Source organism: Triticum aestivum, chromosome 2B (genome assembly GCF_018294505.1).
Source record: "Triticum aestivum cultivar Chinese Spring chromosome 2B, IWGSC CS RefSeq v2.1, whole genome shotgun sequence".
Lineage (NCBI taxonomy): Eukaryota > Viridiplantae > Streptophyta > Magnoliopsida > Poales > Poaceae > Triticum > Triticum aestivum.
In genome coordinates, this window is record NC_057798.1 from 799,168,246 (window position 1) to 799,177,723 (window position 9,478).

Sequence of the window (9,478 nt, forward strand, 5' to 3'; positions counted from 1 at the left end):
GGCCGGCGGCGGCGGCGATGTGGTCCTGCCACGTGGCGGCACCGGAGTGGTCGGGGGCGCCGGCGGACGTGTCCGGTCAGGCGGCGGACATGTCCGTCGGTGGCTGGGAGCTGTTTTTTTTTAAACTAGGGTTTGAGACGAGGGGATCCGAGATTTGGAGGAGGGGGTCTATAAATAGACATAAGTGGAGCTAGGAGAGTCCAAATGAGGTGCGGTTTTCGCCCACACGATCGTAATCGAACGCTCTAGGGCATGGAGCAGAGTTTGGTGGGTTTTGGGCCAAATTTTGGGGGTGTTGGGCTGCAACACACACAAGGCCTTTTCGGTCCCTCGGTTAACCGTTGGAGTATCAAACGAAGTCCAAATGATACGAAACTTGACAGGCGGTCTACCGGTAGTAAACCAAGGCCGCTTGGCAAGTCTCGGTCCAATCCGGAAATGTTTAAACCCCACACACGAAAGAAGACTAGAAATGACCACCGGAGGAGAACGAAGCGCCGGAATGCAAAACGGACAACGGGGAAAATGCTCGAACGCATGAGATGAACATGTATGCAAATGCGATGCACGAGATGACATGATAAGAGATGCACGAAAAAGAAAACAACACACGGAGACAAAGACCCGAACCCGAGAAATAAATATAACTAAGCGCCGGAGACGGCAAGAGTTGGATACAAATATGGAAATTATATCTGGGGCGTTACAACACTCCACCACTACGAAAAGATCTCGTCCCGAGATCTAGGACTGAAAAAACTTCGGGTACTCAGAACGGAGGTGATCCTCGCGTTCCCAGGTGGCTTCACGGTCGGAATGGTGAGACCACTTAACTTTGAGAAATTTGATTGACTTGGTGCGAGTCTTGCGTTCAGTCTCTTCAAGAATAGCAACTGGGTGCTCACGATAGGAGAGATCTTCTTGGAGCTCAATGTCCTCGAAGTTGACGGTGCGGTCAGGAGTCTTGAAGCACTTTCGAAGCTGAGAGACATGGAACACATCATGAACATTTGCAAAGTTTGAAGGAAGCTCGAGTTGATAGGCGAGGTCGCCTCTCTTGCTGACAATCTTGAAAGGTCCCACGTATCTAGGGGCAAGCTTCCCTTTGATACTGAAGCGACGAGTACCTTTCATAGGAGAGACGCGGAGGTAAACGTGATCTCCGATCTCGAAAGCCAGATCACGGTGCTTACTATCATAGTAGCTCTTCTGGCGGGAGTGGGCTGCTTTGAGGTTATCACGAATGACTTTGCACATTTCTTCTGCTTCTGTGATTAAGTCATTACCCAGCAGCTGACGTTCACCGGTTTCGGACCAGTTGAGAGGGGTACGGCACTTCCTGCCATACAGAATTTCAAAAGGGGCCTTGCCCGAACTTGCTTGAAAGCTGTTGTTGTAAGAGAATTCAGCATAAGGAAGACAATCCTCCCACTTCATGCCGAAGGAGATCACACAAGCCCTGAGCATATCTTCAAGAATCTGATTGACACGCTCAACTTGACCGCTCGTTTGAGGATGGAAAGCTGTGCTGAAGCGGATGTTGGTGCCCATGGCTTTCTGAAAAGAATCCCAAAACTTGGAGGTAAAGATGCTGCCACGGTCTGAAGATATCACTTGAGGAATACCGTGCAGAGAGACAATGCGAGAGGTATAGAGTTCCGCCAATTGAGCTGCAGTGATCGACTCTTTGATAGGTAGAAAGTGAGCCACTTTGGTGAGCTTGTCGATGACAACAAATATAGCATCATTGCCACGCTTGGACTTTGGAAACCCAGTCACGAAGTCCATTTCAATGTGGTCAAACTTCCATTCTGGAATGGCAAGAGGTTGGAGGAGACCTGCTGGCCTTTGGTGTTCTGCCTTCACTCTTCTGCAGACATCACACTCGTTCACGAATTGAGCGATCTCGCGCTTCATTCGAGTCCACCAATAAGTTTGCTTGAGATCCTGATACATCTTCGTACTACCAGGGTGGATGGAGAGGAGAGAGTTGTGAGCCTCGTTCATGATCACCTTACGAAGTTCACCTTTGGGCACAACAATTCGATCCTCGAAGAAGAGAGTGTCCTTGTCAGCAAGTCGGTAACACTTGTACTTGGACTGACTCTTTGCAATACCAATCTTCACCTTTTTCACCATAGCATCAAGAAGTTGGGCTTGGCGAATCTGGTCTTCTAAGGTAGGAGAGACTTGAAGGTTGGCGAGGAAACCTTGAGGAACAATTTGCAGATTAAGTTTGCAGAAAGCTTCGCAAAGCTCGGGTTGATAAGGCTTAAGAATCAGACTGTTGCAATATGCTCTCCTGCTCAAAGCGTCAGCAATCACATTGGCCTTGCCTGGAGTATACTCAATACTTCGATTGTACTCTTGAATCATCTCGACCCATCGAGTCTGCCTGAGGTTGAGATTAGGCTGGGTGAAGATGTACTTGAGACTCTTGTGATCAGTGAAAATGTCCACTTTTCTTCCCAATAGAAGATGTCTCCAAGTCAACAAAGCGTGCACAACTGCCGCCAACTCGAGATCATGAGTGGGGTAGTTCTTCTCATTAGGTTTCAACTGGCGAGAGGTATAAGCAACAACTTTCTTCTCTTGCATCAGTATAGCACCGAGACCTAGGAGAGAGGCATCACAAAAGACCTCGTACGGCTTGGTTTCATCAGGCGGAGTCAGAACTGGAGCAGTGATCAATTTCTCTTTCAAAGTGTTGAAAGCAATATCACACTCCGGAGACCAAACGTACTTGACGTGCTTCTGAAGAAGATTTGAGAGAGGCATGGCGATCTTAGAAAAGTTTTCAACGAATCTTCTGCAATACCTTGCGAGACCGAGAAAACTGCGGAGTTGCTTCACGTTCTGAGGAGGTTCCCAATTCACAATTGCAGACACCTTCTCAGGATTCACGGAAATGCCCTTGGCAGAGATGATATGACCAAGATAAAGAACCTCATCGAGCCAAAATTCACACTTGGAGAACTTGGCGTAGAACTGATGTTCCCTGAGCTTGTCAAGAACCAAACGCAAGTGCTTGGCATGATCTTCCTTGTTCTTCGAGAAAACCAGAATGTCGTCGAGATAGACCAAAACGAATTCATTGGTGTAGGGGCTGAAGATGAAGTTCATCATGCGAGAGAACGTCGGAGGAGCGTTGGCGAGGCCAAAAGACATGACGGTATATTCATATGAACCAAAGCTTGTTCTGAACGCCGTCTTGGGAATATCTTGCTCACGAATACGAATCTGATGATAACCCATACGGAGATCAAGCTTGGAGAATACTTGAGCACCCTTGAGTTGTTCGAATAGCTCATTGATGTTGGGCAGTGGGTATTTGTTCTTGATGGTCTTCTTGTTTACTGGACGGTAATCAACACAAAGTCGACTCGATCCATCCTTCTTCTTCACAAAAAGAACACCACAACCCCACGGAGAAGTACTAGGCCGAATGAGCCCCAATCTTTCTTGCTCATCGAGTTGTTTCTTCAGCTCCTTCAACTCTTCAGGTCCGAGCTTGTAAGGACGTTTGCACACAGGTTCCGTGCCAGGCTCAAGTTCAATAACGAATTCAACTGGCCGGTGCGGAGGCATTCCTGGGAGCTCTTCTGGAAAGACGTCTTGATACTCACAAACGACAGGAATTTGAGAGATGGCATCCAATTCACCCTTCTCATTGAGAGAAAACAACCGGATGGTATTATCCCGAGCGGCAAAGACAATGACATCCTCAGACGAATGAGTCAGTTGAATCTGCCTGGCTGCACAATCAAGCTGAGCTTTATGCTTAGAGAGCCAGTCCATCCCGAGAATAAGATCGATATCCGAGTTGCCAAGAACCGTAGGAGAAGCCAAGAACTTGTAGTCACCCAGAGTGATAGAAACATCCGGAATGATGGAGTTAGCCTGCATGCGCTTACCGGGAGAGACAACTCCTAAAGGACTAGGCAAAATTTGCAAAGGCAACCCATGCTTAGATGAAAATGGTTTCGAGATGAAACAATGCGATGCACCCGTGTCAAAAAGAACATTTGCAGGAATATCATTAATAGGAAGGTTACCCATGATCACATCTGACGAGTCCTCTGCCTGAGCTGCATTCATCAAGTTGACCTTGGCGGACTTGGGGTTATGCTTGACCACAGCTGTACTTGCCGATCTGACAGGAGGAGGAGGAGGAAGACGCCTCTGGTTGGTACACTTGTTGGCATAGTGACCCTTCTGTTGGTACTTGTTGCACGTGACCTCTGAAAGCGGACGGTGATACGGAGCACTCGGTCTTGGAGCTTGAGACGAAGCCTTGTTCTGAAAGCCTGGGTTGGGTGGGTGGGAGAAACCACTGCCACCTTTGCTCTTCTGCTGAAACGGCTGACGGAACGGAGGAGGAGGAAGCCAGTACTTCTGCTGCTTGACCACTTGAGTAGAGGAAGACCGAGTAACATCTCTGGCACGCTTCCTGGAAGCATCACACCTCAACTGAGCAGCCTCTTGCTTCAGTGCCATGTTGTAGAACTCATCGTATCTCAACGGCTCAAAGAGGACAAGAGCGAGCTGAATTTCCTCACGAAGACCACCCCTGAACTGATAGATCATGCTCTTCTCATCAGGAACATCCTGCTTGGCAAAATGGGCGAGCTTCTGGAACAACTTGTTGTAGTCATAGACAGACAAAGAGCCTTGCTTCAGATTGCGGAATTCCTGACGCTTACTCTCAACCACACTTTGAGGGATGTGATGAGCGCGGAAATCTTGACGGAAATCATCCCAAGTGATCACACGTCCACCTCTGGAATCCTTGTACTGCTGGAACCACTCTGCAGCCTGATTATTGAGCTGGAAAGAAGCGAACTTGACGAAATCTTCAGGCCTGACGTTGCTACATTCAAAATGCTTGCCCAGATCCACTAGCCAATCGTCAGCGTCGGTAGCCTCAACACAACCGCTGAACGTCTTTGGGCCATTTGCGAGGAACTGGTTCAGAGTAGCAAAGTGGTGCTGATTGTTGCCTTGATTCCCTTGACTGCCTTGATTGCGCTCTTGGAGAATTTGCATGATCAACTGTGTATTTGCATTAGTAGCTGCCATCACAGCTTGCCATGCTTCCGGAGGAGGCGGAGGTGGAGGCGGATCAGGATTCGGAGTCGTGCGCGTTGGAGGAGCCATCCTGAAGAGGTTGACCACCATTAGCACATTGATAGACAACAATATAGAAGCTGAATCCAACGGAATGAAAATTGCAACATATAGTCTTCACATCCGAACAAAATGAACGAATGCATTCCTCTTCAAATGGTCACATATCCATAAATTGAGAAGCCACGAAGAATTAAGGTAGAGAAATAAATCAACAAGGTACGGATCAAGAACGAATAATCGGTAAGAAATCCCAATCTCAAACCAATATCCGTGGAAGAAGAACTAGAGCTACTAGAATTCCCACCTATGAAACTCCCGAACCTTTCCGGTTATGCAATCAGGTGTTGGGGATACAGGGGAAGCATAATATCTCACCCAAGCTAGCAAATCCTACATCCAGCTGTATCCATCCTTCAACACATAACCAAGAAACCTTCGGAAACCATCTATCTCAACCTTCGAAAAGCATCCATTATACAAGTTATGGCGATACTCCCGAACTCCCGCCCCAGTACTGGGTGGCGTCGAGGTTATCTCACCAACGAACTGCATAAAAGAGATTTCCGATGTCGCGCACATATCTCAAGTATACCAGAATTGCAACGATAAAATTGTCACGACAACACCTCGGAGCTCAACTCCCCGGGACACTGCCACAACCCCTAAAGACAGGAGGCACCAAGAACAATGTTCTCGTCACAAAACCATCGGAACAAATCCAAAATACTCGCGTGATCCTAATTTTTTTTTATGAAATTTGAGAAGAGAAGGGTCAAAACTCTACGTCAGGATGCCTTACCAGAGCGATGAGGAGGCTGGGAAGTAAAAAGAATTCCTAAGCTCTCCGATATATAATTCCTAAGGACTCAAAACATTTTTCTAGACACAACTCGGCTGCTAAAAACGATCAAGCAATAGGGCTCCTAAGGTCGGGGACCTGGCTCTGATACCAACTTGTAACGCCCTCGATGCGGCTATAGCTCCCACGTGTCGAGGCACGACTTAGAGACATAACCACATTGAAAGCAATGTCGCAAGTTAGGCAATCATTACAACATCCCATGTAGTATATGATAAAAAGGGGAAGATACATAGTTGGCTTACACTCGCCACGTCACATCAGAGTTCATAAATAACATCCATCAAACAAACACTCATGGCCCGACTACGGCGCCAAAATAGAAAAGAACCCAACGTGCGACAAGGCCCTGAATCGATCCCCAACTAGGCACCACTACTGATCATCGGGAAAGGAAACATAATAACGTTGAGAGTCCTCGTCGAACTCCCACTTGAGCTCGTACTCGTCACCTGGAGCGAAATTACCTGGACCTGCATCTGGAGTTATAGTATCTGTGAGCCACGGGGACTCAGCAATCTCGCACCCTCGCGATCAAAACTATTTAAGCTTATAGGAATGGATAAGGCAAATATATGTGGAGCTGCAGCAAGCGACTAGCATATGTGGTGGCTAACTTATACGCAAAAGAGAGCGAGAAGAGGAGGCGAAGCACGAGCGAGAATCTAGAGGAACAACCTGCGCAAGCATTACTCCAACACCGTGTCCACTTCCCGGACTCCGTCGAGAAGAGGCCATCACGGTAACACACTCAGTTGATTCATTTAATTAATTAAGGTTCAAGTTATCTGCAACCGGACATTAACAAATTCCCATCTGCCCATAACCGCGGGCACGGCTTTCGAAAGTTCAATCCCTGCAGGGGAGTCCCAACTTAGCCCATGACAAGCTCTCACGGTCAACGAAGGAATAGACCTCCTCCCAAGACGTTCCGATCAGACTCGGTATCTCGGTAACTCAAGACACTTCGACAGGTTAAAACAAGACCAGCAACACCGCCCGAATGTGCCGACAAATCCCGATAGGAGCTGCACATATCTCTTTCTTAGGGCACACTCAGATTGTCTTAGGTACGGGTAGGCCAGCCCAGAGTTCCCCCTGGTAGCCACCGGTAGCTGACAGGTGGACCAACACTCAGAGGAGCACTGGCCCGGGGGGGGGGTAAAATAAGATGACCTTTGAGTCTGCAGAACCCAAGGGAAAGAAAAGGCTAGGTGGCAAATGGTAAAACCAAGGTTGGGCATTGCTGGACAAGCTTTAATCAAGGCGAAATATCAAGGGGTTCCCATTATAACCCAACCGCGTAAAGGACGCAACAATCCGGGAACATAACACCGATATGACGGAAACTAGGGCGGCAAGAGTGGAACAAAACACTAGGCGAGAGGCCGAGCCTTCCACCCTTTACCAAGTATATAGATGCATTAAGATAACATAGCAATATAATGATATCCCAACAAGTAAATAAAAGTTCCAACAAGGAACGGCTCCAATCTTCACCTGCAACTAACAACGCTATAAGAAGGGCTGAGCAAAGCGGTAACATAGCCAATCAACGGTTTGCTAGGACAATGGTGGGTTAGAGGTTTAACATGGCAATTGGGAGGCTGACAAGCAAAAGGTAGGCATCGTAGCAGTGGCAAAGCAAAAGAGCGAGCAAACTAGCATAGCAAAGATAGTAGTGATTTCGAGGGTATGATCATCTTGCCTGCACAGTTGTCAGAGTTGGCTGGATCCTCACAAGCAAACTCAACGGGCTCCTCGGTAGTGAACTCGTCTCCCGGCTCTACCCAACAAGACAAACAAGCAACAAGGATACAATCAACCACGTGCAAGCCCAAGCAATATGATGAAATGATGATATGCTATGCGGGATGCGATGCGGGATGCAAAATGCAAGATATGACACGAAATGCATGAACCTGGCCTCAACTTGGAAAAACAGGTGTGCCACTGGATAGAGGGGATGAAATCGCTCGAAAACGATATAAAGATCATTGGAATCGGAGCTACGGTTTGGAAATGGCAAGCGCTTTAAGATATGACACCGGTCTGCGATTTGCAGCAAGTAGGCACCTAAATGCAACGAAATGAATATGCTACAACCACCAAACATGAAAACAAAATACATGGCAGTGATGTACACAAGATTGTTATCAAAACACTAGCACTGAGACATAGGCAAATTCATCCATTAAGAGGTTCAAACAAGCATGGAAAAAATGAATATGCAAAACAGATTTCAGACTTAGTGAAATTAACACTAGCCTGAAATTTCAGATCACGAAGCCCTCTTCGGAGCAGCAAAACAACATGATACAAAACCTGAACATGACAAGTAAGAACATGGCATGGAGCTACTCAACAAGCTTAACAAAACACCCAAAGTGACCTGGGGCCAGAAGGGTTCACAAAATACTCTACCGAGCTCACGAACATAGCTCGAACACAATCAGTTTTCAGACTTAGTGAAAACTGAGGCATGCAGAAATTTAACTCACGAAGGCATGTAAACGAGCTCGATGCACTCACTACGGTGCAAGTCATGGCAAGGAAAGCATATGACCAGCAAGAAGGAATAATGTGCTAGCTACACATGGCAAGAACAAAGGCATAGCATGCATGAAACACTAACGGTAGCATCGGCAAAATCGCAAACAAGTTGACGATCTGCCCAGATTAACAACGAAGCAAACGTTGAGCTCGAATGAGTCAACCTAGAGCACTTCACATATGTAAACAAAGACATGGATGGATAGAGCATAACATAAATATCAAAACTCCCTTACTGATCATACTGGACATATAGCATCATGAACTAAAATATCCCAGACTTAGTGAAAATCACTAAGTCTCTGAAATCAACAATCTCAGGTACCTCTCTTCGCAAGCTTGCACAAGACAACACACACATCCTAAAAATGCATGGGAGGCACCTCTGGAGAGAAGGCAAAATGCTTAACAATTCATCCCAAAGGGGCACAGGCATATCATGCACGAATTAAACATGGCAAAAATGACAAAAGTGCATGATGAACTAACGGATCTGCAATTTAACTCACGAAGCCTCCTTCTAACAGCATTTTGGGCATCAAGATGACCTCAAATGTAAAAGATGCAATGGAATGAAATGATGTACATGTCGAGGCGAAGATTTTGATATATCATATGCCCAAAACGGAGCTACGGATGCAAAGTTACGGGCGGTCAAAGTATGCATAAAAAACTAGGGTTAGGGGCGAAAAAGTCAACCGAGAACTCAGATCCAGATCGGGATCTCGCGGGTACTGTTCACGACACTGTTCACGGCGCGTTCTTCGAGAACTCCGGCGAGGGCGTGGTGGCCGGAGATGGAGGGGAGAGGCCGTGGCCGGTGAGGGGCGGCCGGATCCGGCCCGGACCTTGCCCCGGCCGGGTGGAGGGCGGCGGAGCTCACCGCGGTGAGTTGCGGCGGCGGTGGAGCGACCGGCCGGCGGCTGGGCGGCGATG